Consider the following 26,928-nt stretch of genomic DNA (forward strand, 5'->3'; position numbering starts at 1 on the left):
CTAACAACTTTTATTTCCTTAATCTCTTTTATCATGCAGTCCATCATCTGTTCTGTATAGTTTTTCCAGGCTCCAGGCCTCTGGCCTCTCCCCTGGGTACTAGGCCCCACACTCTCCCCTGTGCACCTAACCAACACCCTATATCTCTGAAATTTCCCTCACCATGCCACTAGCCGACCCCATTGGGGCTGCCCTATGTCACTCCTTTCAGTTGTATCCAAAAAAGAGGTAAACCCAGTAACCCTAACCTGACCTGGGTTTAATAACGTAGTGCAAAACAAGATTGGTCAAGAGGTCAGGATCAATATTATGAATTTGACTTGATTCACAGACGGTCTTCACACTACATGCCGATTCACTTCGGATCACACTTAGGCTCCCGCACAGGAGGTTGTGCCCACTGCGGACTTGTGCTGCAGGACCATCTCCGGATTCGCGTTCATAAAGCAAGGACCATACGAGTAGGACTCCCCCACACTCAGATGCCGACTGTTGTCCAATCAAGAGACTGTGTTGTCCTGATGAGGCCCAGACTGGAGAGGCCGAAACGCGTTGACACTTACCTCTGCAAGATTGGGTCCACATTTGTATTCAACCCCACAGAGCATTTGGCTCACACTGATAGGAACCTCAGGAAGAAATAGATAGGGTTCCTAGAGTGGTTGCTACAGGAACCTTCAATCATCGCTTTCAAGTGGATTACAACTGCAAAAGACTCGGAGTAACCACTATCTCTCTCTTTCTTAAGAGATGAAGTAGTGGGACAACCCCATGTTGACAAATTGCCTGTATCCAAAATCTGTACAGTTCTGGTTTCACTCTCGAGCAGTTCTTGGTTTGTGAAATATATTGTCTTTAATGTTTGTGGTATGTATTTTGAGAATTTAGACATTATTGCCATATAAATAACCTTTTGTTCTACTGTCTGCCCTATGGAATATGTATTTAATACATTTTGGAAAGTAAATAATCCACGAAGAAAACAATTATTACTAATTCTTCTGAAATTCAGAATATTGATCCGACCTCTTGACCAATCTTATTTTGCACTATGTCACTCTTTTCAGCATCACTCTCCTCTCTCGGGTTTTCTGTGGGCTTTCTTGAAGCAGTGGGTGCCTCATTTCCTGCTGCCTTCTTTTACACAGCATGGAATAGCACTCTTTGCTGCTTTGGAGATGTCCTCCTCACTCACACACATGTCCTGATTACTCTGTCTCTCCAGGGGGGCATCCTTGAATAGCCACTGCTGCACTTCCTCCATGTGGGGCCAGCCACTTGTTTAGTTCTCACCTGCTGTGGCATCTTGTTGCTAGACCCCTTTCTCCGCCATAGCCTTCTGCTTCCATGCCACTACTTCCACTCTTGGCACATCTCTGTTCTCATGCCCACCAGTCTCACCTTGGGCATTCTTGTCTCTTCATGGGGGGGAGGGGGGGAATCCTTTTTGTTGTCTTCCTAGCTCTTTCCTTGGCAGCTTGTTCATCCTCCCCTGACCGTGCAAGGACAATGACTCATCCTCCGAGGGCCCACCCTGCTACCCTTGATCGTGCTTCTTAGCACTACAGAGACCTGTGGCACTTCAGTGCTCAGGTGCAGCTTGCTCCGTATCTCCCCTTTGTCTTGACCTGATGGCCTAATATTATTAGAGGGCTCTGAATCTTACTCCTGTAGTGATGCAACACAGGCCAACACAGCGGAAGCTATCCCTACACATGAAATGGAAACCTACACTATTGGGATTTTCTGCTTACCTTATGATATCAACTCTGCACCAGATAACGCATACTGGTCGACATGACACGTCATTCCATGTGGCACATATAAGACTGCAAGCGACACAGCAAAAACCTTCCTTACTTCTATGTAGAACAAGCAAACCAACGTGCCTGTAATGCAAGTTTCTTAAAGGACAAAGAAAAGAAACAGTGGGAAGCCAGTGCAAGATACAAACCAAGTATGAATGCAAATCACATACTCCCTTTCTTACATACTTTTGATTCAGCACATTACTTAAAAGAAGTAAAAGGGCAGCTCTCCTGAAAATGCTAATCACAGTGAATATTCTCACTGGTTTTGATGGTTACTGTTTTTGAGGACACGTGTCAACTAGCCACTAGCACCCCTTGTAAAGAGAGAATTGAAAAGGCCATCCATTTACAGAAATTATAGAGGATCACTGATAAGGTGAGGTGGTCATTCCATGTACAATGTTTCTAAGCTTTGGAATTCTATGCCTTCTCCTCTGCGGACCTCTGAATCTGTAATGACATTCCGTAAACAGCTCAAGACTTGGTTATGTGCTCAACCGTTCTGACTTCTTTGTTAAGGATGGGGGCTTTTGCCTTTCTGCTTTTTTGTTTAATGCTCCATACAAAATAGTGCTGTGATGCCTCAGGTTATAAGTGCCTAATAATAATAATAATAATAATAAGGACTAATGTCATGCTGGAGACCAACATGAAATGCTATGTTGGCCTGCGCCACACCACTCTCATTCAGTTACTCATCAAACCTTTTAATTATATTGTTAAAATCTAGTTGAGTGTTTTTTTTTGTTTAGAAGCACTTGCCTCCCAACTTGAGATTAAATTAAATTGCACACAACTTTTGATTTGCAGGGCTGTTACTGAAAATGTCCAATAGGACAGAAATATCAACAGTTCCATTGACATATAAATATCCTTGTAGATATCCTGCTGTGAACTTTGATAGTTTGACATTCCCCGAGATCTAGTGGCATGCTGGTAAATAGTCTGCTGACGTCTGGGTTTGGTTCTCCTCCGAATGAGTTGTGAGTGTTTAGGGGAGTGGTGATGCCCAGGCCTGCATTCTGGGAGCTGTGCGCCAGAAGTGTGGTTTCAGACATGGAGTGAAATAAAGGATTTGAGTTCTTAATGCAAATGAGCTGGGCAGACCTGGACGAAGTTAGACAGTGTGATGCACATACCTAGGTCTGGAGCTGCACTTTCATTAAACATGGCAGATGGCAGAGACTGGACTCTCTCCAGTGGCAAAGGAGATGCACAATGCAGTCTTTATGGGGTTGGGAGGTGGCGGGCGACGGATCAGTGGTGCTCTTGGCACTGTGGTCGTCAGGCACTGAGGAAGATCACCCTGAGGTTTCAACACACCCATTGAGGAAAGATGGGAACAGATGTGTGAAAAGACATAGGCCCTCATTACAACCCTGGCGGTAAATCCCGCTTACCGCCCAGCACAAGACCACCAACATACCGCTGAGGCTGCGGAATTCCTCTACAGGTATTACGAATCACAGCCCGGAATCCGCCACAATACAGACACCCACACAAGTCCGCCACACCAAAGGTCAGTGATAAACTGGCGATAACAAAACCGACACCGTCACGCCAACAAGAATACGCCCACACTATCACGACCCACGAATCAACGTGGCGGTCTTTCAACCGCGGTAATCCATTGGCGGTACACACCGCCGCGCTCACAATACACACACATTTACAAACCACAACCACATTGGACAATCCGAAATACACACACCTGATACACATACCACACCCACACACCCAATCCAATATAAAGCACACACCCACATTACCCACAAACCCTTACTACCAGAAATTTGAAAGCAGGCCAGCGAGAGACCCTACCCAAAACACCACCAGCATCCACAGACACACAACACCATCACTTACACAACATCCATGCACCTCAAACAACACACACCAACACACACCCTCACACATCACAACATACACCACCTCACACATCATTCACACCACATCATGGAACCTCACCAACACCCCAGGTTCTCTGAGGAGGAGCTCAGGGTCATGGTGGAGGAAATCATCTGGGTAGAGCCACAGCTATTCGGATCACAGGTGCAGCAGACATCCATTGCTAGGAAGGTGGAGCTATGGCGCAGAATTGTCAACAGGGTCAATGCAGTGGAACAGCATCCAAGAACAAGGGATGACATCAGAAAGAGGTGGAGCGACCTACGGGGGAAGGTGTGCTCCGTAGTCTCCAGACACCAGATTGCTGTACAGAGGACTGGCGGTGGACCCGCACCTCCTCCCCCACAACTAACAACATGGGAGGAGCAAGTCTTGGCAACACTGCATCCTGAGGGCCTCGAAGGAGTAGCAGGAGGAGTGGACTCTGGTAAGGCAAAAAACTTTACTACCTTATCCCCCCACCCCACCTGTATGCCTTCACATACTCCCACCCTTACACCCATCACCCCAAAAACCCACGGATACCCCACAAACACAACCCACACATCCCAAAACCAAGCCCTGCATGTAACACCAATGCATGGACACCCATCACCCAAGCATGTCCACTACAGAGACTCACTCATGCCCCAAAATCACCAATCAAACAAGGACCAAGCCAATAATGCAAGCACTTGAGTAGAGGGTCAACCACTCATTGCACAAGATGGCACACACAGATACAATAAATATGCATTTACACCCCAACAGGACCCCTACCCAACGTCACCGGACAGGAGGTGCCAGACATATCAAGTCCCCCCCACAGAAGAGGCCCACAGTGATGACAGCAGCTCTGCACAACTGGATCAAGAAGACCAGCCTGGCCCATCAGGGACCTCGGGGCAGTCAGTTCCCCTGACACTCTCACAAGCCACCACAGAGCCTCCCCCCTCAGGAAACACCAGCACAGCACCCACCCAGCGGGACCATTTCTCTGTCCCCAGGAAACATCAATCAGCAGTGTGACCACCACTACAGGGAACCCAGGCAAGCCCACCAACCCAAAACAATCAGGGACCTGGGGTCAGTGGCAGTGGGCACACGGTTCAGAGGACAGAGGCACAGGATAACAGGGAAACTGGGAGGACTGCTGTGCGACAGGGGGAGGACAGGCCCAGGGAACCCACTCTCCACGTGGCACTCTCCAACAACATGGGAGCATACCATCATTCCCAGGAGACCATGGGAACGGCACTGGCCAAGTTTCAGGAGACCCAGCGGCTGCAGGAGGAACACTGCCTTGGGATCAGAGAGGACTTGAAGTCCATTAACACCACCCAGGTAACCATTGCAGGGGTGCTGGCAGACCTTGTCAACACCAGGAGAGACCCAGTGGTACAACAAGGGGCCCCCAACACTAGCCTGGACGATGAACACCCTCCACCTCTGCCGGTGCTAGTGGACAGGAGGCACCGCCACAGGAACAACAGGACACCAGTACCCCACCCCCTGCAGATGGAGAACCACCCCGCAAACGGTCCCTGAGATCCAGGAACAAGACAGAGAACATTGCCAAGACCCCCGCCAGGAAATGAGATCCCCCTGAATGTCACCCTTCTGTCCCACTATGTCACCCTGTCCATCCTTAAACTGCCATTGCTCCACTTCCTATGCCCCTTTGGACAATGCACCTGTGAAACAAATAGACTGGACATTGCCATGGACATTCCTCCACCACCCCCCAGCCCATTTTACAACCCCCTCCACTTATTAGCACAGGAATAAACACACTTCAATCACAAAACAATCTGGAGCCAGTCTGTGCTTTCACAAATGTGTAATTGCAATAAATATGGAATATAGCAATGTCAATTTACTTGTTCACATACCAATGTAACACAGCTGTAGGCCAGCAGTAAACATAGAGCCCACAAAGTGGGACCCAGATCTGTGAAATGGAAAGTCAAAGTGACAAGTCAGGGTCCATACACTAAATGAAAATGACAGACTTATGCTAGTGCCAACAATAGAGTGAGATGTGGGAAGCAGTGGCATCTTCTTACCTGTATCTCACTGGAAGTATTGCATGATGATGATGTTTCAGTTGTCGGTATCCTCTTCTTCTACCTCCTATTCTTCACTGTCCACAGGCTCCACAGCTGCCACAAGACCACCATCCGGCCCATTCTCCTGCAGAAAAGGCACCTGGCGTCGCAAAGCTAGGTTGTGTAGCATACAGCAGGCCACGATTATCTGGCACACCTTCTTCGGTGAGTAGTATAGGGAGCCACCTGTCAGATGGAGGCACCGTAATCTGGCCTTCAGGAGGCCGAAGGTGCGTTCGATCACCCTCCTCGTTCGCCCATGTGCCTCATTGTAGTGTTCCTCTGCCCTTGTCCTGGGATTCCTTACTGGGGTCAGTAGCCATGACAGGTTGGGGTAACCAGAGTCACCTGCAAATGTCGATGGACAACTGTTAAGACACACACAAACCCTTAGGGACAGCCCCATACCCAGACAGCAAATGAAACTGTGTGGGAACTTTAGGCTCACCTATTAGCCACACACAGTGCCTCTGGAGTTGCCCCATCACATAAGGGATGCTGCTATTCCTCAAAATGTAGGCGTCATAGACTGAGCCAGGATACTTGGCATTGACGTGGGAGATGTATTGGTTTGCCAAACAGACCATCTGCACATTCATAGAATGGTAGCTCTTCCGGTTTCTGTACACCTGTTCATTCCTGCGGGGGGGGGGGGACAAATGCCACATGTGTGCCATCAATGGCACCAATGATGTTGGGGATATGTCCCAGGGCATAAAAGTCACCTTTCGCTGTGGGCAAATCCTCCACCTGAGGGAACACGATGTAGCTGCACATGTGTTTCAGCAGGGCAGACAACACTCTGGACAACAAGTTTGAGAACATTGGCTGGGACATCCCTGATGCCATGGCCACTGTGGTTTGAAAAGACCCACTGGCCAGGAAATGGAGTACAGACAGGACCTGCACTAGAGGGGGGATTCCTGTCAGATGGCGGATAGCGGACATCAGGTCCAGCTCCAACTGGGCACACAGTTCCTGGATTATTGCACGATCAAGTCTGTAGGTGACTAGGATGTGTCCCTCTTCCATTGTCGAAAGGTCCACCAGGGGTCTGTACAACAGAGGATGCCGCCATCTCATCACCTGCCCCAGCGGACGTGCCCTATGGAGGAGAAGAGCAAGCAGAGAGTCATCCAACACTGAGGTATCACAATGTGTTATTTGCAGAAACTTTATTAGTCCGCAATGTGCAGGTATCCGTCTATATTCCCGGCCTAGATAGGTGTGGCACAGTTAACATCCATCCCATGTGGCCTCCTGAAATGGCGAATGCCTGACCTCTAAGGTAGGACAAGGGGATCTGAGGTAACTGCGCTAGGGTTCTACACTGTCACGGTGGGCGGTCGAAGACTGCAGCAAAATTCTGCATTGGTTAACATGGGGCCCTAAGGGTCCCAGGAGCCAATGACGATGTACGCCGGCGGTGACGGTATGCACCACCACGGACGTGACTGCCATTTTCTGTCTGTTCACTCAATTGATACCTGACGTTCAACAGGAGAGGACCTACACTGCAAGTGCTGCTGTGACCTGTGTCTAGAAGCGACAATGGCTCATGTGTCTGGGAAAAGGGCCCCTGCCTTCACTTCGGAAGAGTTGGAGAAACTAGTGGATGGGGTCCTCCCCCAGTACACACAACTGTACGGTCCTCCAGACAAACAGGTGAGTACACTGTGAACATGCTGCATGGGCAATGCCTGTTTGGAGTGGTATGGATGGAAGATACATGGGGGGCTGAGGCCTGCATGTGCAGATGGGGAGTGTATGTGCATCAGGGCAAGAGTGGGAACTGGGGGGCAATGACTATGACGGTCCGGACGGGTAAGTAATTTCCTTTTCCCCTGTACCATTCCTCTAGATCAGGGCCCACCAGAAGAAGGGTATTTGGCTTCCCATCGCCAAGGACGTTCGGACCCTGGGGGTCTACCACAGACGGAGCACCCACTGCCGGAAAAGATGGGAGGACTTGTGCCGCTGGAGCAAGAAGGCAGCGGAGGCCCAGCTGGGTATGGCCTCCCAACGTGGAAGGGGTGCCAGTCGCACCATTACCCCCCTGATGTTCCGGATCCTGGCGGTGGCGTATCCGGAGTTGGATGGGCGCTTGAGGGCATCACAGCAGCCACAAGGGGGTGAGTACATTCTTATTCAGCTGACTCTGCACCCATTACTAGGTGTCTGGGTGGGGGAGGTGGGCAGTGGGTTCCCCTAGGCCAGGGCGAACTTGGTAGGCAAGGTCCCTTGTGAGGCAGGCCATGTGGCACCCGAAACCCATCAGTGGTAAGAGCCATCAACATCTAGTCAGGCTCCTGTGACTTCCAGGTGTGCAGCAGTTGGTGTTAGGCCTCCTACCCTATGGTCAGCTGAAATTTCTAGGAACTGTTCGTGCATGGCGAAGTGCAGAGGGCTGCTCCGTGTGTGTTGTGTCCGCCAACGGTAGTGGTGTTGCTTGCACTGAACATGTCTTCTGTCTCCCCCCCCCTTTTTTGTGGTCTCCCTGTTCTTGTGTGCAATAGCATCATCAGGCGGAGGAGCTTTGGCACCGGGAGCTGCAATCCACTTTGCCCTGGAGGGCGAAACAATGGAGTCTGAAGCCAACAGTGGGACAGAGGGCGAGGGGAGCTCCACAGCGGGGACAGGAGCAGACAACAGTGACAGTGACTCCTCCTCTGATGGGAGCTAACTTGCGGTGGCAGGCACCTCTGTGCCCACCACATCAACCGGTACAGCCGCCACCCCCCCACCAGCACCGCCCTACCAGCAGCCCCTCAGCATGTGTCCCGTGCCCGCTCACCCAGGAGGGTGGGCATCTCCTTCGCCTTAGGAACCTCAGGCCCTGCCCCAGTCAGCCCTGCTGCCCTCCATGAGGCTATTGACCTCCTGAGATCCCTCACTGTTGGGCAATCTACCATTGTGAATGCCATCCAGGGTGTTGAGAGGCATTTGCAACAAACAAATGCATAACTGGAGGGCATTCATTCTGGGCAGGCAGCCCAACAGAGAGCATTTCAGGCTCTGGCCTCAGCACTGAGGGCAGCCATTGTCCCTGTGTCCAGACTACCCCCTCCAACTTCCTCCACCCAATCCCCTGTACCTCAGCCTATCCCAAGCACACCATCAGACCAGCATGCACACTCATCAACACAAGAGAGGCTCAGGAAAACATAAGCACCACACATCCCACAGGCACTCACACAAGCACCATCCCCATGCAGACACAGCAACATCCACTGCCTCCACTCTGTCCCCCTCCTCCACGTCCTCCTCCTCCCTCCGTGTCTCGTCTCCACTCACACCTGCATGCACTACATCCTCAGCCACTGCCTCCATCACCAGCACGCCCATCACCACACACTGCTCACGTGCACTCACCACCCCCACTACCATTCACACATCCCCAGTGAGTCTGAGAGCCCTCCTCCCAAAGTACACAAACGCAGGCACACACCCACCCAACAGCCATCCACCTCACAACAGCCTCCGGCCCATGCACCTTCATCCAAATTCAGCAGACGTACACCTCCTACAACCACTACCTCTACCTCCTCTCCCAAACCCCCTTCATCTTCCCGTCCCAGTGTGTCTAAAAAACTTTTTCTGATAAACCTTGACCTCTTCTCTTCACTTCCCCCCCCTATCCATCCCCTAGGGCCAGGCTTTCCAGGTCCCAGCCCAGCACCTCAGCCACCAAATCCCCAGGCACAGTGGTGCCACCAACTGCGAGCTCATTGAGTGTGCCACCCATCAGGGCTGCCAGTGTGCCACGTAGCAAGGGCAAGGACATTCCGCCACGTGCCAAGGTGAAAAACGTGTCCACATCCCAGAGGGAGAAGCCGAAAGTACCAGCCAGCAAGGGCTCAGCAAAAAACAAAGGGGATAGCGGCAAGACAACTGCGGCACCATCATAGCTGGGGAAGGGCCAAAAGCTGAAGAGCAGGTCAGGAGAGGGCATGGTGGCACTGACTGAGGGACCAGTGTCACACTTTCTGTCCACGACCACACCAAGTTGTACGGAGGCGAACACCGCTAGCTGCCCTGCCACCTGCACCGCCAACTGCACTGCCACGTGCACCGACCCAGCATGTCTACAGCCTCAACGACAGTCCCCAGCCTCTTCCCCAGTGGGCAGCCGTCCGAGGCTGCAGAAGACATCCTGCTGTGTCCCTCAGCAGGTGCTGACCCATGCACCGCTGCCAGCACCACCGCAACAGACACCACTGCAAGCACATCTACAGCCTCAGCGACAGTTCCCAGCCTCTTCCCCAGTGGGCAGCTGTCCGAGGCTGCAGAATACATCCTGCTGTGTCCCTCAGCACTGCCGCCAGCACCGATGTAACGGACACCGCCGCAAGCACCGTCACCGGCCCTGTGGCATCCTTGGACACAGGCACCACTGCTGACATGGCTACCATCCCCAGTGGTCAGTCGTCTGAAGCTGCAGGAGAGTTCCTGGACCCTGGGCAGCTTCCATGAGGCACTTGTTCCATCACTGTTTGCACCTGCAGGTGGAAGGCGCAGCCACAGCATTGTGGGGTATGTTGCTGCCTCCATGGCGTATCATGCTACCTGAACCTCGCAAATCTCATGGCACGCACACCCAGGTGAGGGAATTGTACCAGCCACACTGCACATGGAGCACTCTGGACAAGAAGCCCCCTCCAGAACCAGTGGAGAAAGGCATCCACTACCTCAGTCCTTGGCAGGATGAAGCAATCTGGGCACAAAGCCCCCTCCAGAACCAGTGGAGTATCACATCCACTACCTCAGTCCTTGGCAGGATGAAGCACTCTGGGCACCAAGCCCCCTCCAGAACCAGGGGTAACGTACCAGGTGACAGGAATCCCCATTCCTGTCACCAGTACACCCACCCCCACAAGTCCACACACCTCCATGCACCCCGTCACCAGTCCACACACTTGGAAGCACCCACCACCTAACCACACATATCCATACAAACACCCACACCCACTATCACACTGAAATACACCCCCCCCCCCCCCCACTCGCATTCCCACATATGCACCCCCTCCACAATCATTCACACCCCCATTCCTCTGCATTTATGCACACCCCCATTCCTCTGCATTTATGCACACCCCCACACCCTCCACGCATGCATACATTCACACACTCGCCCTCCGCATCCGCATACATGCACACACCCCTACCTAAACCGCACACTTGCACACTCCCTCAACCACACACTTGCACACACACCCTTCACCCAGACATGCAGACACACACACCCAAACGCATACATGCAGACACACTCCCTCAACCACATACATGCAGACTGTAAGAGGCTGGCCTGGTTTGTAGTGGTACCAAGGGGTACTTACACTCTGCACCAGGTCCAGTTATCCCTTATTAGTGTAGAAGAGGTGTCTAGCAGCTTAGGCTGATAGAAAAGGTAGCTTAGCAGAGCAGCTTAGGCTGAGCTAGGAGACGTGTAAAGCTCCTACTATACCACTGGTGTCATATGCACAATATCATAAGAAAACACAATACACAGATATACTAAAAATAAAGGTACTTTATTTTTATGACAATATGCCAAAGTATCTCAGTGAGTACCCTCAGTATGAGGATAGCAAATATACACAAGATATATGTACACAATACCAAAATATGCAGTAATAGCAATAGAAAACAGTGCGAGCAATGTATAGTCACAATAGAATGCAATGGGAGCACATAGGTATAGGGGCAACACAAACCATATACTCTAGAAGTGGAATGCGAACCACGAATGGACCCCAAACCTATGTGAGCTTGTAGAGGGTCGCTGGGACTGTAAGAAAACAGTGAGGGTTAGAAAAATAGCCCACCCCAAGACCCTGAAAAGTGGGTGCAAAGTGCACCTAAGTTCCCCAGAGAGCACAGAAGTCGTGATAGGGGAATTCTGCAAGGAAGACCAACACCAGCAATGCAACAACAATGGATTTCCAGACGAGAGTACCTGTGGAACAAGGGGACCAAGTCCAAGAGTCACAATCAAGTCGGGAGTGGGCAGATGCCCAGGAAATGCCAGCTGTTGGTGCAAAGAAGCTGCCACCGGATGGTAGAAGCTGTGGATTCTGCAAGAACGAAGAGGGCTAGAAACTTCCCCTTTGGAGGATGGATGTCCCACGTCGTGAAGAAGCTTGCAGAGGTGTTTCCGTGCAGAAAGACCGCAAACAAGCCTTGCTAGCTGCAAGGGTCACGGTTAGGGTTTTTGGATGCTGCTGTGGCCCAGGAGGGACCAGGATGTCGCCAATTGCGTGAGGAGACAGAGGGGGCGTCCAGCAAGACAAAGAGCCCACTCAGAAGCAAGCAGCACCCGCAGAAGTGCCGGAACAGGCACTATGAAGTGGAGTGAACTGGAGCTCACCCGAAGTCACAAAGGAAGGTCCCACGACGCCGGAGGACAACTCAGGAGGTCGTGCACTGCAGGTTAGAGTGTCGGGACCCAGGCTTGGCTGTGCACAAAGGAAATCCTGGAAGAGTGCACAGGAGCCGGAGCAGCTGCAAATCACGCGGTACCCAGCAATGCAGTCTAGCATGGGGAGGCAAGGACTTACCTCCACCAAACTTGGACTGAAGAATCACTGGAATGTGGGAGTAACTTGGACAGAGTTGCTGAGTTCCAGGGACCTCGCTCGTCGTGCTGAGAGGAGACCCAGAGGACCGGTGCTGCAGTCTTTTGGTGCCTGCGGTTGCATGGGGAAGATTCCGTCGACCCACGGGAGATTTCTTCAGAGCTTCTAGTGCAGAGAGGAGGCAGACTACCCCCACAGCATGCACCACCAGGAAAACAGTCGAGAAGGCGGCCGGATCAGCGTTACAAGGTTGCAGTAGTCGTCTTTGCTACTTTGTTGCAGTTTTGCAGGCTTCCAGAGCAGTCAGCGGTTGATTCCTTGGCAGAAGGTGAAGAGAGAGATGCAGAGGAACACTGATGAGCTCTTGCATTCGTTATCTAAAGAATTCCCCAAAGCAGAGACCCTAAATAGCCAGAAAAGGAGGTTTGGCTACCTAGGAAGGTGGATAGGCTAGCAACACAGGTAAGAGCCTATCAGAAGGAGTCTCTGATGTCACCTGCTGGCCCTGGCCACTCAGAGCAGTCCAGTGTGCCAGCAGCACCTCTGTTTCCAAGATGGCAGAGGTCTGGAGCACACTGGAGTAGCTCTGGGCACCTCCCAGGGGAGGTGCAGGTCAGGGGAGTGACCACTCCCCTTTCCTTTGTCCAGTTTCGCGCCAGGTGTAGACTGGCTTATGCAGAGATGGGCACCATCTGTGCCCATCAAAGCATTTCCAGAGGCTGGGGGAGGCTACTCCTCCCCAGCCCTGACACCTTTTTCCAAAGGGAGAGGGTGTAACATCCTCTCTCTGAGGAAGTCCTTTGTTCTGCCTTCCTGGGCCAAGCCTGGCTGGACCCCAGGAGGGCAGAAACCTGTCAGAGGGGTTGGCAGCAGCAGCAGCGAAACCCCGGGAAAGGTAGTTTGGCAGTACCCGGGTCTGTGCTAGAGACTCGGGGGATCATGGAATTGGCATTGGGGTCACAATTCCATGATCTTAGACATGTTACATGGCCATGTTCGGAGTTACCATTGTGACGCTATACATATGTAGTGACATATGTATAGTGCACGTGTGTAATGGTGTCCCCGCACTCACAAAGTCCGGGGAATTTGCCCTGAACGATGTGGGGGCACCTTGGCTAGTGCCAGGGTGCCCACACACTAAGTAACTTAGCACCCAACCTTTACCAGCTAAAGGTTAGACATATAGGTGACTTATAAGTTACTTAAGTGCAATGGTAAATGGCTGTGAAATAACGTGGACGTTATTTCACTCAGGCTGCAGTGGCAGGCCTGTGTAAGAATTGTCAGAGCTCCCTATGGGTGGCAAAAGAAATGCTGCAGCCCATAGGGATCTCCTGGAACCCCAATACCCTGGGTACCTCAGTAGCATATACTAGGGAATTATAAGGGTGTTCCAGTATGCCAATGTGAATAGGTGAAATTGGTCACTAGCCTGTTAGTGACAATTTGTAAAGAGAGAGCATAACCACTGAGGTTCTGGTTAGTAGAGCCTCAGTGAGACAGTTAGGCATCACACAGGGAACACATACATATAGGTCACAAACTTATGAGCACTGGGGTCCTGGCTAGTAGGGTCCCAGTGACACATAAACATACTGAAAACATAGGGTTTTCACTATGAGCACTGGGCCCTGGCTAGCAGGATCCCAGTGAGACAGTGAAAACACCTGACATATACTCACAAACAGGCCAAAAGTGGGCGTAACAAGGCTAGAAAGAGGCTACTTTCTCACACAGACACACACCCCCAACTGCATGCATCCATCCAGACACCAGCACTCGCTCACTCACAAATACGCAGACACCCTCATTCACACACATACATGCACTCAGACAGATACCCCCACCCCTCTGCATATAAACACACTCGCACCCCGACACACCCCCTTCCCCTCCGCTTACATTTGGACACACACACCCTCCACGCACACATGCATACACACACGCACACCCATTCTGCTACACATGCACACATACGCCCAACAACCCACCTTCCCTTTCAGATGGCCCACTTACCTGTTTCGGCAAGGTGGTCGTCTGGGAGAGGGAGGGTCAAGGCGTCTTCCACTGCCAGCACCGCACCGCCTTACAGAACAACGATGCGCTGTATTGTGCGGGCAGAGTCTTGTTGGCACTATGGTGCTGGCAGTGGAACCGCATCTCTTCCTCCGTCGGCCAGCCCTATGGAGCCGATGGAGTCAGGTTGAAATCTGAAGCACCTCAAAATATGGCAGTCTTCGGATCGCCAACACTGGCGGTCTGTTGCCAGCAGCGGCTTTGGCGGTCTTGCAAATAGACCGCTGAAGTCGTAATGAGGGCCTCAGTGATGTAGGAGGTCCTGTTGTAAATTCCAAAGCGCATAAACAACAGAACATTCGCTGGGTTAGGGCTCTGCATGCTCATAATTTAGTTTGATATATATACTAGGAAAACAAATGAGATGATTATTTATGAGTCTGGTATGTTTGTGGTTGGCATGAAACAGTATTGAGGTTGCACGTTAGTGTTATGATATGTAATAGTGGAAAGAATGTTACTATGTTGCCCTGATGCCTTTGGGATTATAAGGAAAAGAAGAAGTATTGATAAAGTGAGTGGTAATAGCACGATTCCTGGAGTGTGCAGAGGTAGTAAGTACTTATATCTGGGTATAGAAGAATTGTAGGGGGAAATGAGAGGTAGGCGTAGGCATGCCATTGTTCTGTGAAGTAAAATCATAGTGGAGCAAAGCACAATGGAGCAAACTTATGGTAGAGTAAAGTAACACTGGCGAGCAAAACATAGGCCCATATTAAGGGGGAACTGGCATAGGGCACCGTCGCAAGTCTTCTTGCTGTGCTGTCCTACATCAATGTGAAAAAGCAGGAATGCACCCTATTTATGAAATACAGTGTACTCCTGTCCTTTCCCTCTGCCCTGATGACCACCTAGCGCCAACCCAGGCAACCTTGAACCATGGTGCCTGCAGGATTGTTTTTGTGTTGAAAAGAGGCACCTTTCCTCTTTCTTTGTGTGTGTCAGAATACAGCACACATGGAAAGAGGAACAAGCATTTGCAGTGCAATGGGTCTCGCGTTTGTTCAAATTAGAGCTATTAGCGTTGTACATTCCTAACTGGACTTTTCTTGCCACATAAAGTGAAAATGAAAGTAGAACAGTTGACATATGTGAGCCGATTCAAAGTACCACGGCCGACATGAGCATAAGCGCGAAGGAGAGACACAAAAGAAGTTTGCTTGCTGTCAAACATATCAGCAATCATGCAATTACCCATGTAACAGGGTTGCTCTCCAAGGTGGTAACCAAACCACCCCAAGGCGGGACAAACGTAAAGCATGTACCAATGATAACAAAGGATTTTTGAAAAGCAAGCCCATGAACAAGTGATAGTAATGGGCATGCGGTGGGCATGGTTAAAAGCCCACAGATACATTACAACAGGTCAAAGCTCTTGCGCTTGACCTAAATAACGAGGAAAAATAAAAAGATTTCTCCTTGTCGTGCCTGCTCTGGGGAGGCATAACGTTTTGGTGCTTCCCCAGGTTTATGTAATTTTGTAAATATGCGGGACCGTCAATAGCCATAGGGGTTACGTAGGAAAAACCCACTGCAACACCAATAGAACGCCTCCCTGGCACAGAGTAAGGCAACCCAGCAACTTGTGCTGCTTTGTCTTTCTTCGTATCTATGAGGCCATGCAAAGCCAGGCAAAGTGGCTTTGCGTGGCCTCATAAATGTGGTTGAAAGGGCTTGCGCCGCTGGAGCGTCAAAAACAATTATGCTCCGGCAGCTAAGCCTATCATACATATGCTCCATAGTGTGTTGAAGGAAAGCAGAAGTGTCATAGCTATATCTTGGTCACAATGGCCTCACTACATAAAGATAACAAAACACTGGCTTTAACCCAACTTTACCACTGTGACATAGGCGGCAGACACCATATCTTCATCTATGTAACTATTCCTCAAGGTTGTGAGTCCAATACAGTGTTGATAATTACATTTGGAGAGTCTGAAGACTAAAACCAAATATACTCTCCCTACATCTTGGATCATTGTGTCTGATGTCTTTGAACGCAGTAATACTGAAGCCACGAATAATGCAACTCAGTAATTCAATGTGTACAGGAAATATTTATTTGTAATGAATACATCTTACAGAGATGTAGGTATTATGGTGCAATTGTACCTGCAAACATTTTAAAAGTGTGTGATTTGCTGGATATTCATCGAGTCCAACCTGGGCAGATGGCCATATTATCATCTGCCACCAAGAAAAGAAACAGTTTTCAGTCATGAGAAAAAAAAACATATTTTAACAGTGGAACCAGTATGCTTGTCACACGCTTAGATAACCAGTTATCATCACACAATGGAATTCCCATAGTCCAGTGAAGGGGTAGCAACCTCCTTTAGCAAGGAGTGATGTACACTATGGGTGTACCGCAGTCCTGCAGCACCCTGTACTTTGCTAAACGGAGCAATCACAGAACCCATATAGTGCTTCTCTCAGATGAATCGAAATTCGCATTCAAAGGGTAGGAATATACCTTAATACAAAAAATAAAGGCAAGGTGGCTTTGGTCACAATGCTGAGAGAGACTTTTGGAGCCAACAGTTGGTGAGCAGAAATTAATGAACTGCAATCTGGAAATTCACATAATGGCTGTTTCCCCTTGCGGTATTGACCATGATGATAGGAACGGTTTATTTTTTGGGGTTATCACTGCTACAATCTAATTAGAGGGTAAAGTATATGTGTCTATAAGATAACCCATGCCCCTTCTACACTTTTGGTATACTTTCCATGGATTCCATTTAATGTATTATGATCATTTTACTGTAATACTTTTGGTAGGTTAGCCTTTTTTTAAATAAGTTACAGGACATGGAGTATAAAAGTAAATATTTAGTAGGGTGAAATTTTGTATTTTTACTCAGATTCATGACTATTCTTTCCGAAAAGTAATAGTGGCCATTTTTTGGACAGTAAAGAATCATTGAGAGCATTTGTAAAGTTACAGGGCGGGTTCTCGGAAAAAAGAACTGGGCCGTCCATCTATGTTAAAGTTGAATTCGGTGAGCAAGTGTTCCTACTCCTGCGAAGTTGTGGCCAATGAAGAGTTAGATTCCCCAAAGAAGAGCACAGGATGTACAATATGGGACTGGATATTATAATACTATCTCAGTCGACGCGCTCTTGAGTTACAATACATGATTACGCATTTTTTTGTGCTATTCTGTGCATAAGAGAATGTGAGGCAGGAATCAGTGCACAGGCACTTTTTGGATCCGAGGTAGCGGTAGTGGGATGAAGAGCCGGTGACACACCCAAATGGCCATGAACATAGTTCTTCCCCCCCACTCACCCAAGTCAAAAAGGAAGATCATCCTGGAATCATTTTGAAGTCATCCAATGACCAACTGGGCTATTCCTGAAATTATCTGGGGAAGTCATCAGAAGCCATCCTGAAGTATGTGTATAGGGCAAAATATTTAAATGAGATGACTCTGGGGTCATCAGAAAAAAATACTTCAGGGTGGTGTTGTGATGACTTCAGTGTGATGATCATTTATTACTGTAGGATGGCCTTGTGATGACTTCACTGGAAAACATGTGCTGACCTTTTACTACTACAGGATGACCCCATGATGACTTCAGCGTCATACTGTATTACTCCAGGATGATAACATGACAACTTCAGGATGGGATAGTATGACTCCAGGATGATTCCATGATGACTTCAGGATGAGACGGAATTACTTCAGGATGATATCTTCAGTATGGAGTTTTTACTCCTCTAGGATGATTCCATGAGGACTTTAAGATGGGGCTGTTACACTCCAGAATGACCTAAACGACTTCACAGTGATGCTGTATTACTCACAGGTATCTCCTGAGTAGAAGTGGGCAAACATTTTTGCTAAATGTGAAAAGTACAAAATCCACCTTTTGTAAATATTTGCTTGCAGAGTGGACATGGTTATTTAACCCCTTCGCTGCCAGGCCTTTTCCCCCTCCTGTGCCAGGCCTTTTTTTTTGCCTATTTGGGGCAGTTCGCGCTTAGGCCCGCATAACTTTTTGTCCACATAAGCTAACCAAGCCAAATTTGCGTCCTTATTTTCCAACATCCTAGGGATTCTAGAGGTACCCAGACTTTGTGGGTTCCCCTGAAGGAGGCCAAGAAATTGGCCAAAATACAGTGAAAATTTCGTTTTTTTCAAAAAAATTGGAAAAAGTGGCTGCAGAAGAAGGCTTGTGGTTTTTCCCCTGGAAATGGCATCAACAAAGGGTTTGCGGTGCTAAACTCAGCAGCTTCCCAACTTTCAGGAACAGGCAGACTTGAATCAGAAAACCCAATTTTTCAACACAATTTTGGCATTTTACTGGGACATACCCCATTTTTGCAATTTTTTGCGCTTTCAGCCTCCTTCCAGTCAGTGACAGAAATGGGCATGAAACCAATGCTGGATCCCAGAAACCTAAACATTTCTGAAAAGTAGACAAAATTCTGAATTCAGCAAGGGGTCATTTGTGTAGATCCTACAAGGGTTTCCTACAGAAAATAACAATTGAAAAAGAAAAATATTGAAATTGAGGTGAAAAAAACATAAATGTTTCTCTACGTTTTACTCTGTAACTTTTCCCTGCAATGTCAGATTATCAAAAGCAATATACCGTTACGTCTGCTGGACTCCTCTGGTTGCGGGGATATATAGGGCTTGTAGGTTCATCAAGAACCCAAGGAACCCAGAGCCAATAAATGAGCTGCACCCTGCAGTGCGTTTTCATTCTATACCGGGTACACAGCAATTCATTTGCTGAAATATAAAGAGTAAAAAATTGCTATCAAGAAAACCTTTGTATTTCCAAAAAGGGCACAAGATAAGGTGTTGAGGAGCAGTGGTTATTTGCACATCTCTGAATTCCGGGGTGACCATACTAGCATGTGAATTACAGGGCATTTCTCAAATAGATGTCTTTTTTACACACTCTCCTATATTTGGAAGGAAAAAATGTAGAGAAAGACAAGGGGCAATAACACTTGTTTTGCTAATCTATGTTCCCCCAAGTCTCCCGATAAAAATGATACCTCACTTGTGTGGGTAGGCCTAGCGCCCGCGACAGGAAACGCCCCAAAGCGCAACGTGGACACATTCAAATTTTTGGAAGAAAACAGAGCTGTTTTTTGCGAAGTGCCTACCTGTAGATTTTGGCCTCTAGCTCAGCTGGCACCTAGGGAAACCTATCAAACCTGTGCATTTCTGAAAACTAGAGACCTAGGGGAATCCAAGGAGGGGTGACTTGCAGGGCTCGGACCAGGTTCTGTTACCCAGAATCCTATGCAAACCTCAAAATTTGGCTAAAAAAAACACATGTTCCTCACATTTCTGTGGCAGAAAGTTCGGGAATCTGGGAGGAGCCACGAATTTCCTTCCACCCAGCGTTCCCCCAAGTCTCCCGATAAAAATGATACCTCACTTGTGTGGGTAGGCCTAGCTCCCGCGACAGGAAACGCCCCAAAGCGCAACGTGGACACATCCAAATTTTTGAAAGAAAACAGTGCCTACCTGTGGATTTTGGCCTGTAGCTCAGCCGGCACCTAGGGAAACCTACCAACCCTGTGCATTTTTTAAAACTTGAGACCTAGGGGAATCCAAGATGGGGTGACTTGTGGGGCTCGGACCAGGTTCTGTTACCCAGAATCCTTTGCAAACCTCAAAATTTGGCTAAAAAAAACACATGTTCCTCACATTTCTGTGGCAGAAAGTTCTGGAATCTGAGAGGAGCCACAAATTTCCTTCCACCCAGCATTCCCCCAAGTCTCTCGATAAAAATTGTACCTCACTTCTGTGGGTAGGCCTAGCGCCCACGAAAGGAAATGGCCCAAAACACAACGTGGACACAACATTTTTTCACAGAAAACAGAGGTGTTTTTTGCAAAGTGCCTACCTGTGGAGTTTGGCCTCTAGCTCAGCCGGCCCCGGGAGGGGGGGGGGGGGGGCAGAGATGGCCTAAATACAATTTGCCCCCCAGGGGAGCGACCCTTGCCTGATGGGTCGCTCCCCATCTCTAAAAAAACAAAAAAAAAAACAACAAAAAAAAACACACCAAAAAAATTTGCCCTGGTGCCTAGAGGGTTCTGCCCCCCCAGGGGGGGCAGAAATGGCCTAAAATAAATTTGCCCCCCCAGCCCCCCCCCTGACCCCCCCCCCGGGAGCGACCCTTGCCTACGGGGTCGCTCCCCTGCGTGACATTGGCGCCAAAAAACAAATCCCAGGTTCCTAGTGGTTTCTGCCCCCTTGGGGGCAGATTGACCCAAAATCGGCCAATCTGCCCCTAGGGGGGGCAGAAATGGCCTAAATACAATTTGCCCCTCAGGGGAGCGACCCTTGCCTGAGCCTGATGGGTTGCTCCCCATCTCTAAAAAAACAAACAAACAAAAAAAAAAAACACAAAAAAAAAAATTTGCCCCGGTGCCTAGTGGTTTCTGCCCCCTTGGGGGCAGATTGACCTAAAATCGGCCAATCTGCCCCCAGGGGGGCAGAAATGGTCTAAATACAATTTGCCCCCCAGGGGAGCGACCCTTGCCTGATGGGTCGCTCCCCATCTCTAAAAAAAGAAACAAAAAAAAAAAAAAATTGCTCTGGCGCCTAGAGGTTTCTGCCCCCCCTGGCAGAAATGGCCTAAAATAAATTGCCCTCCCCCCCCAGGGAGCGACCCTTGCCTAAGGGGTCGCTCCCTTTGCGTGAAATTCACGCAAAGAAAAAACTCCCTGGTGTCTAGTGGTTTCTACCCCCCTTGGGGGCAGATTGGCCGCCTCAAAATAGGCCAATCTGCCCCCGAGGGGGGCAGAAATGGCTAATATATAATTTTCCCCCAAGGGGAGCGACCCTTGCCTAAGGGGCCGCTCCCCACCAAAACAAATAAAATGAAACATAAAAAATAAAAAAAATGGTCCCTGGTGCCTAGAGGTTTCTGCCCCCCCTGGGGGCAGATCGGCCTAATAATAGGCAGATCTGCCCCCAGGGGGGGCAGAAAAGGCCTTCCAGAAAAAATGCCCCCCATGGGAGCGACCCTTGCCCAAGGGGTCGCTCCCTTATGTAAATTTCAATAAAAAAAAAAAAAATCCCTGGTGTCTAGTGGGGTTTCAAAAGCCGGATTGCAAGCAATCCGGCTTTTGGAACCATCGGAGAGACTTCAAAGGGAAGGAAATACTTTTCCTTCCCTTTGAAGCCCCTCCGGGCCTCCCCCAGTGATTGAAAGAGAAATGCTTTTGCATTTCTCTTTCAATCATACTGGAAGCAGAGCTTCCAGCGCGATGGGGAGGCCCCTGTGACAAATCAGAGCGCGCTGACGTCACAGGGGGGGGGTGCAGGGGGGTGGAAGGGGAAGGTGTTCCCCTTCCATCCCCGCCTTGGGGGGGGAGGGGGGTGCACAGGGGGGGCGCGCTAGCGCTCCCCCAAGTTCCCCTGTGCCTAGGACGAGATGATCTCGTCCAAGGCACAGGGGAACTGTAGCCTTGGACGAGATCATCTCGTCCAAGGCACCGAACCGGTTAACAATTCAAACAACAACAACAAAACAAAAAAACTACACCCGCTTCACAGGCAGAGTAGTCAGCATGAATATAGGGAAAGCAGTCTGGCTGGCTGTGCTACTCTAGATCTCAAACTGTCCCAGAAGACATGGGATTCACTTATTATTCTGAATAGGTTTCCCGGAGCCTAAAAGTACGAATGGCGTAAAAGTCAGCTATTTTGATTGGTAGATAGGAGCCAATCCCACATGCTGACACAGGAGACTGTTCTACAGTTATACCTTTATGACTGGTATCTAGCAATCCATTCATAATTATGCTGTCTCAACTGCCCATCTTGTCTGAAACGATCTATGACTATATTGAAGAGTAGTCAAATCTTGCATCCCTGCAGGATGTCACTGGCTAGTCACTTTCTGTGCATGGTAAATTGAAGAACAAAATGGTGGCCTATGGAGAGAAGGACAAATTTGTAACTTCAGGATGATTCCGTGAGCAGTACTTCAAGGGATTCTATGATTATCATTTTCCCTACTATACCTTTAGAGCAACGGAGAGTTGATAATCTAATGAAAAAAGAACCATCATTTTGCTATGTCACTTCGATTCAGTAGTGTGGAAGAAGGTGTGAATAACTGATTCCAAGTGCAGGTATTTGCACATTCTATGGAAGTGTTGGGTGAACCAAGACAGGTTTGTCTGTGGGACAGGTATGATGTGATAGGCTGTGGCTGTTTACTTGTTAACAATCAACTTACATTGCACTGTGAGGAATCAGGTGGGATGCTTCAGTTGAACGAGGGTGCACATAGGCAGTGTTATAGGAAATGGTGACTGTGCTCTGAGTGGATGATTATGTGAGGTATAAATGGCTGAGGATAATTACATGACGTAAGTGAAGGCAATCAGGTTTATTTGGCGAGTGATGTTCTAAGGGTGTGGTGCAAGTAAGTGATTTTGCATGTGACAAGTGTAACAGAGGTGTGTAGTGAATGAACAATGTAATGAATGTATGCGACAGTGAGGCACACAAGCAACATGTGACTGGAGACGGCATTGAGAGTTGAGTGAATGATTGGAGTGCTGCAAATGAGAGGTATTGCAACTGGTTTTTGAGAATATTACTGATGGGGTGGCAGTGGACATGGAAGATGGTCTTAGTGAATGGCTATGGATGCCTAGTTTAAGTGGTGTAGTGAATGAGTGGTGAATGGTACCTGGGGTGTGTAATCTATTGCAAAGAGGTTGTGAAAGATGTGCATTGCTCTTCAAGGCAGCATCTAACTGACCCCTAGTGAGTGGTGCCGTAAAAGCGGTTCTGCCAATGGCCAGGTGAGGCAAGTGGCTGAATGGTAGCATGAGTTTTCAAATAGTGTGGCAAGAAGAGCGTTGAGAAGTTATATTGAGCTTGTGTGATGAAAATCGATGAATGATGCTGAATGTAAGTTTTTACCTACCTGAAGGAAAATAAATAGTGTGCATGACTGGTGATGTAATTGTGTGTGGGCAGGTGGAGTAATGGCGTTGAGTATAATATTGCAGGTGGTTAAATGTGTGCTGTGTTGAGCGGTTGTCAGTGAACGGGTGATGTTTCATGTGGTATGCGTTTGTGTTGCCATTGAACAGTATGAGTGGATTATGGCCAGTAAATGGTGCAAACAATTAAGTGATGTGTGATGTATAATGTGCTTGTGGTGTGAAAGGGTCACTGAATAGTGCTCAACATAGCTCAGTGGTGCTCTGGAGGGCCAAGTGGTGCATTGGTGGAGAAACTATATGATGAGGAAATAGCTGAATTCACTCCTTCGACAATCTATGAATAATTCAAATGAAAAAATTGCTGTGAGTTATGCATGTGGTGTTTTAAGTGGATACTTTGGCTACAAGAGTGTGAGAGGTCGAACATGTGGGTTTGCTACAGTGAATGCTTAGTTGTGTGGGTGAAATGAAAAGTGATATAAAAAGACTGACATTATTATAGAGGAGTGTTATAAAAGACTGATGGTGAGCAAATGATATGGACAATTAATTTCCAAAGTGGTGTTTGGTCACATGTGGTTAAGTGATCCTGTTGGTAAGTGCAGCCGAAAGTTGCATTGCAGTATGAGTGGCTACTGGCAAATAGGTGGTGTGATGAGTGGCATTATGAGTGGTGAAGTGCGAGCAAATGATGCGAGTGGTATTACGAGTTGCTACATATGTAGGTGATTGATTTGTATAACTGAGTAAATGGTGAGTGTTGTAAGTAAATTGTAAGGTAGTAGTGTGAATGAGATTCAATGATTGACGGTGAGTGGTGCAATAAGGTGAGGGAAAAGGGTGGTGTCCATTGGAAGTATGTGAGTGCACGGAGGACAGTAAGAATGAAAGGGATAGTGGTGAGTAGTGTAGCTCCAAGGTATTATGAATATCCTCTGGTACGTGCCAGCGTCTTGAGCAGAGTGAAAAGTAGAATAATGAGTGGTGCACATGGGGGAAAAGAGTCGTCTTGTGACACAAGTTGGGTTACAAGTAGGTATGGGTGTACTGGGTGTTTCGTGAAGTGAATATACAACTGAACGGTTGTGCGAGTAGTGAAATCAGCCAAAGGTCCTTAGATAGTTTGCAAAGCAGGAGGCAAGCATGCATAGTACGTAAATAGGTGTCATTCTACTATTTTGCTGCAAGTGACCCTGCAGAGGAAGATTAGTGATAAGTGTTGTGAATGACTGGTGCTTTGAGTGAGGGATATATCAATAGGATCTGAGGTGGTGGTGGGAGTGGGTGATTGTGAAAGAGCCAAAGAGTGGGCTCTGAGTGCGCAAGGGAGATAGAGAGGTGTGGGATGAGGTAGGGAGAGGTGTGAAAAAACTCAATGGGAGAAAAAGGATGATGGGTGTTAGACAGCAAGAGGTCCATGCTTAATATGATGCAAATGACTGGTGCAGGGTTACAAAATGACTGACAAAAGAAACAGTACACATGCTTAGTAATTTTAAGCTGTTCTGTAACACATACATGCATTTAAGGAGTTATACTCTCGATTTTGTTTAACTGAACAAGTTAAATTGGCACTGCTGAAACTAACAATTTGTTAAAGGAAAACCCAGGATACTGACCATGCATTCCCCAGAAAATAAACAATGGAGGGAGGTAGTTAATTGGTATCACGGTGCACTTCACTTTGAGACACTGCTTAATGAACAACAAATGTTTCTACTTTGATAACATAACATGAGTATACCGGTCTCATAATATCCCACATTTTGGTTGATCATTGTAGGAGGCTGGACTGGCTTGTAGTGAGTACCAAGGGGTACTTGCACCTTGCACCAGGCCCAGTTATCCCTTATTAGTGTATAGGGTGTCTAGCAGCATAGGCTGATAGATAATGGTAGCTTAGCAGAGCAGCTTAGGCTGAACTAGGAGACGTGTGAAGCTACTACAGTACCACAAGTGTCACTTGCACAATATCATAAGAAAACACAATACACAGTTATACTAAAAATAAAGGTACTTTATTTTTATGACAATATGCCAAAGTATCTTAGAGTGTACCCTCAGTGAGAGGATAGGAAATATACACAAGATATATGTACACAATACCAAAAATATGCAGTATAGTCTTAGAAAACAGTGCAAACAATGTATAGTTACAATAGGATGCAATGGGGACACATAGGGATAGGGGCAACACAAACCATATACTCCAAAAGTGGAATGCGAACCACGAATAGACCCCAAACCTATGTGACCTTGTAGAGGGTCGCTGGGACTATTAGAAAATAGTGAGAGTTAGAAAAATAACCCTCCCCAAGACCCTGAAAAGTGAGCGCAAAGTGCACTAAAGTTCCCCCAAGGACATAGAAGTCGTGATAGAGGAATAATGCAGGAAAGACACAAACCAACAATGCAACAACGATGGATTTCCAATCTTGGGTACCTGTGGAACAAGGGGACCAAGTCCAAAAGTCACAAGCAAGTCGGAGATGGGCAGATGCCCAGGAAATGCCAGCTGTGGGTGCAAAGAAACTTCTACTGGACAGAAGAAGCTGAGGTTTCTGCAGGAACGAAAAGGGCTAGAGACTTCCCCTTTGGTGGACGGATCTCTCTCGCCGTGGAGAGTCGTGCAGAAGTGTTTTCCCGCCGAAAGAACGCCAACAAGCCTTGCTAGCTGCCAATCGTGCGGTTAGCGTTTTTGGACGCTGCTGAGGCCCAGGAGGGACCAGGAGGTCGCAAATTGGACCAGGAGGTAGAGGGGGCGTCGAGCAAGACAAGGAGCCCTCTTAGCAGCAGGTAGCACCCAGAGAAGTGCCAGAAACAGGCACTACGAGGATGCGTGAAACGATGCTCACCCGAAGTTACACAAAGGAGTCCCACGTCGCCGGAGACCAACTTAGAAAGTCGTGCAATGCAGGTTAGAGTGCCGTGGACCCAGGCTTGGCTGTGCACAAAGGATTTCCGCCGGAAGTGCACAGGGGCCAGAGTAGCTGCAAAAGTCGTGGTTCCCAGCAATGCAGTCTAGCGAGGTGAGGCAAGGACTTACCTCCACCAAACTTGGACTGAAGAGTCACTGGACTGTGGGGGTCACTTGGACAGAGTAGCTGGATTCGAGGGACCTCGCTCGTCGTGCTGAGAGGAGACCCAAGGGACCGGTAATGCAGCTTTTTGGTGCCTGCGGTTGCAGGGAGAAGATTCCGTCGACCCACGGGAGATTTCTTCGGAGCTTCTAGTGCAGAGAGGAGGCAGACTACCCCCACAGCATGCACCACCAGGAAAACAGTCGAGAAGGCGGCAGGATCAGCGTTACAGAGTTGCAGTAGTCGTCTTTGCTACTATGTTGCAGGTTTGCAGGCTTCCAGCGCGGTCAGCAGTCGATTCCTTGGCAGAAGGTGAAGAGAGAGATGCAGAGGAACTCGGATGAGCTCTTGCATTCGTTATCTCAAGTTTCCCCAGAGACAGAGACCCTAAATAGCCAGAAAAGAGGGTTTGGCTACCTAGGAGAGAGGATAGGCTACTAA

The sequence above is a fragment of the Pleurodeles waltl genome, chromosome 3_1 (assembly GCF_031143425.1).
Source record: "Pleurodeles waltl isolate 20211129_DDA chromosome 3_1, aPleWal1.hap1.20221129, whole genome shotgun sequence".
Lineage (NCBI taxonomy): Eukaryota > Metazoa > Chordata > Amphibia > Caudata > Salamandridae > Pleurodeles > Pleurodeles waltl.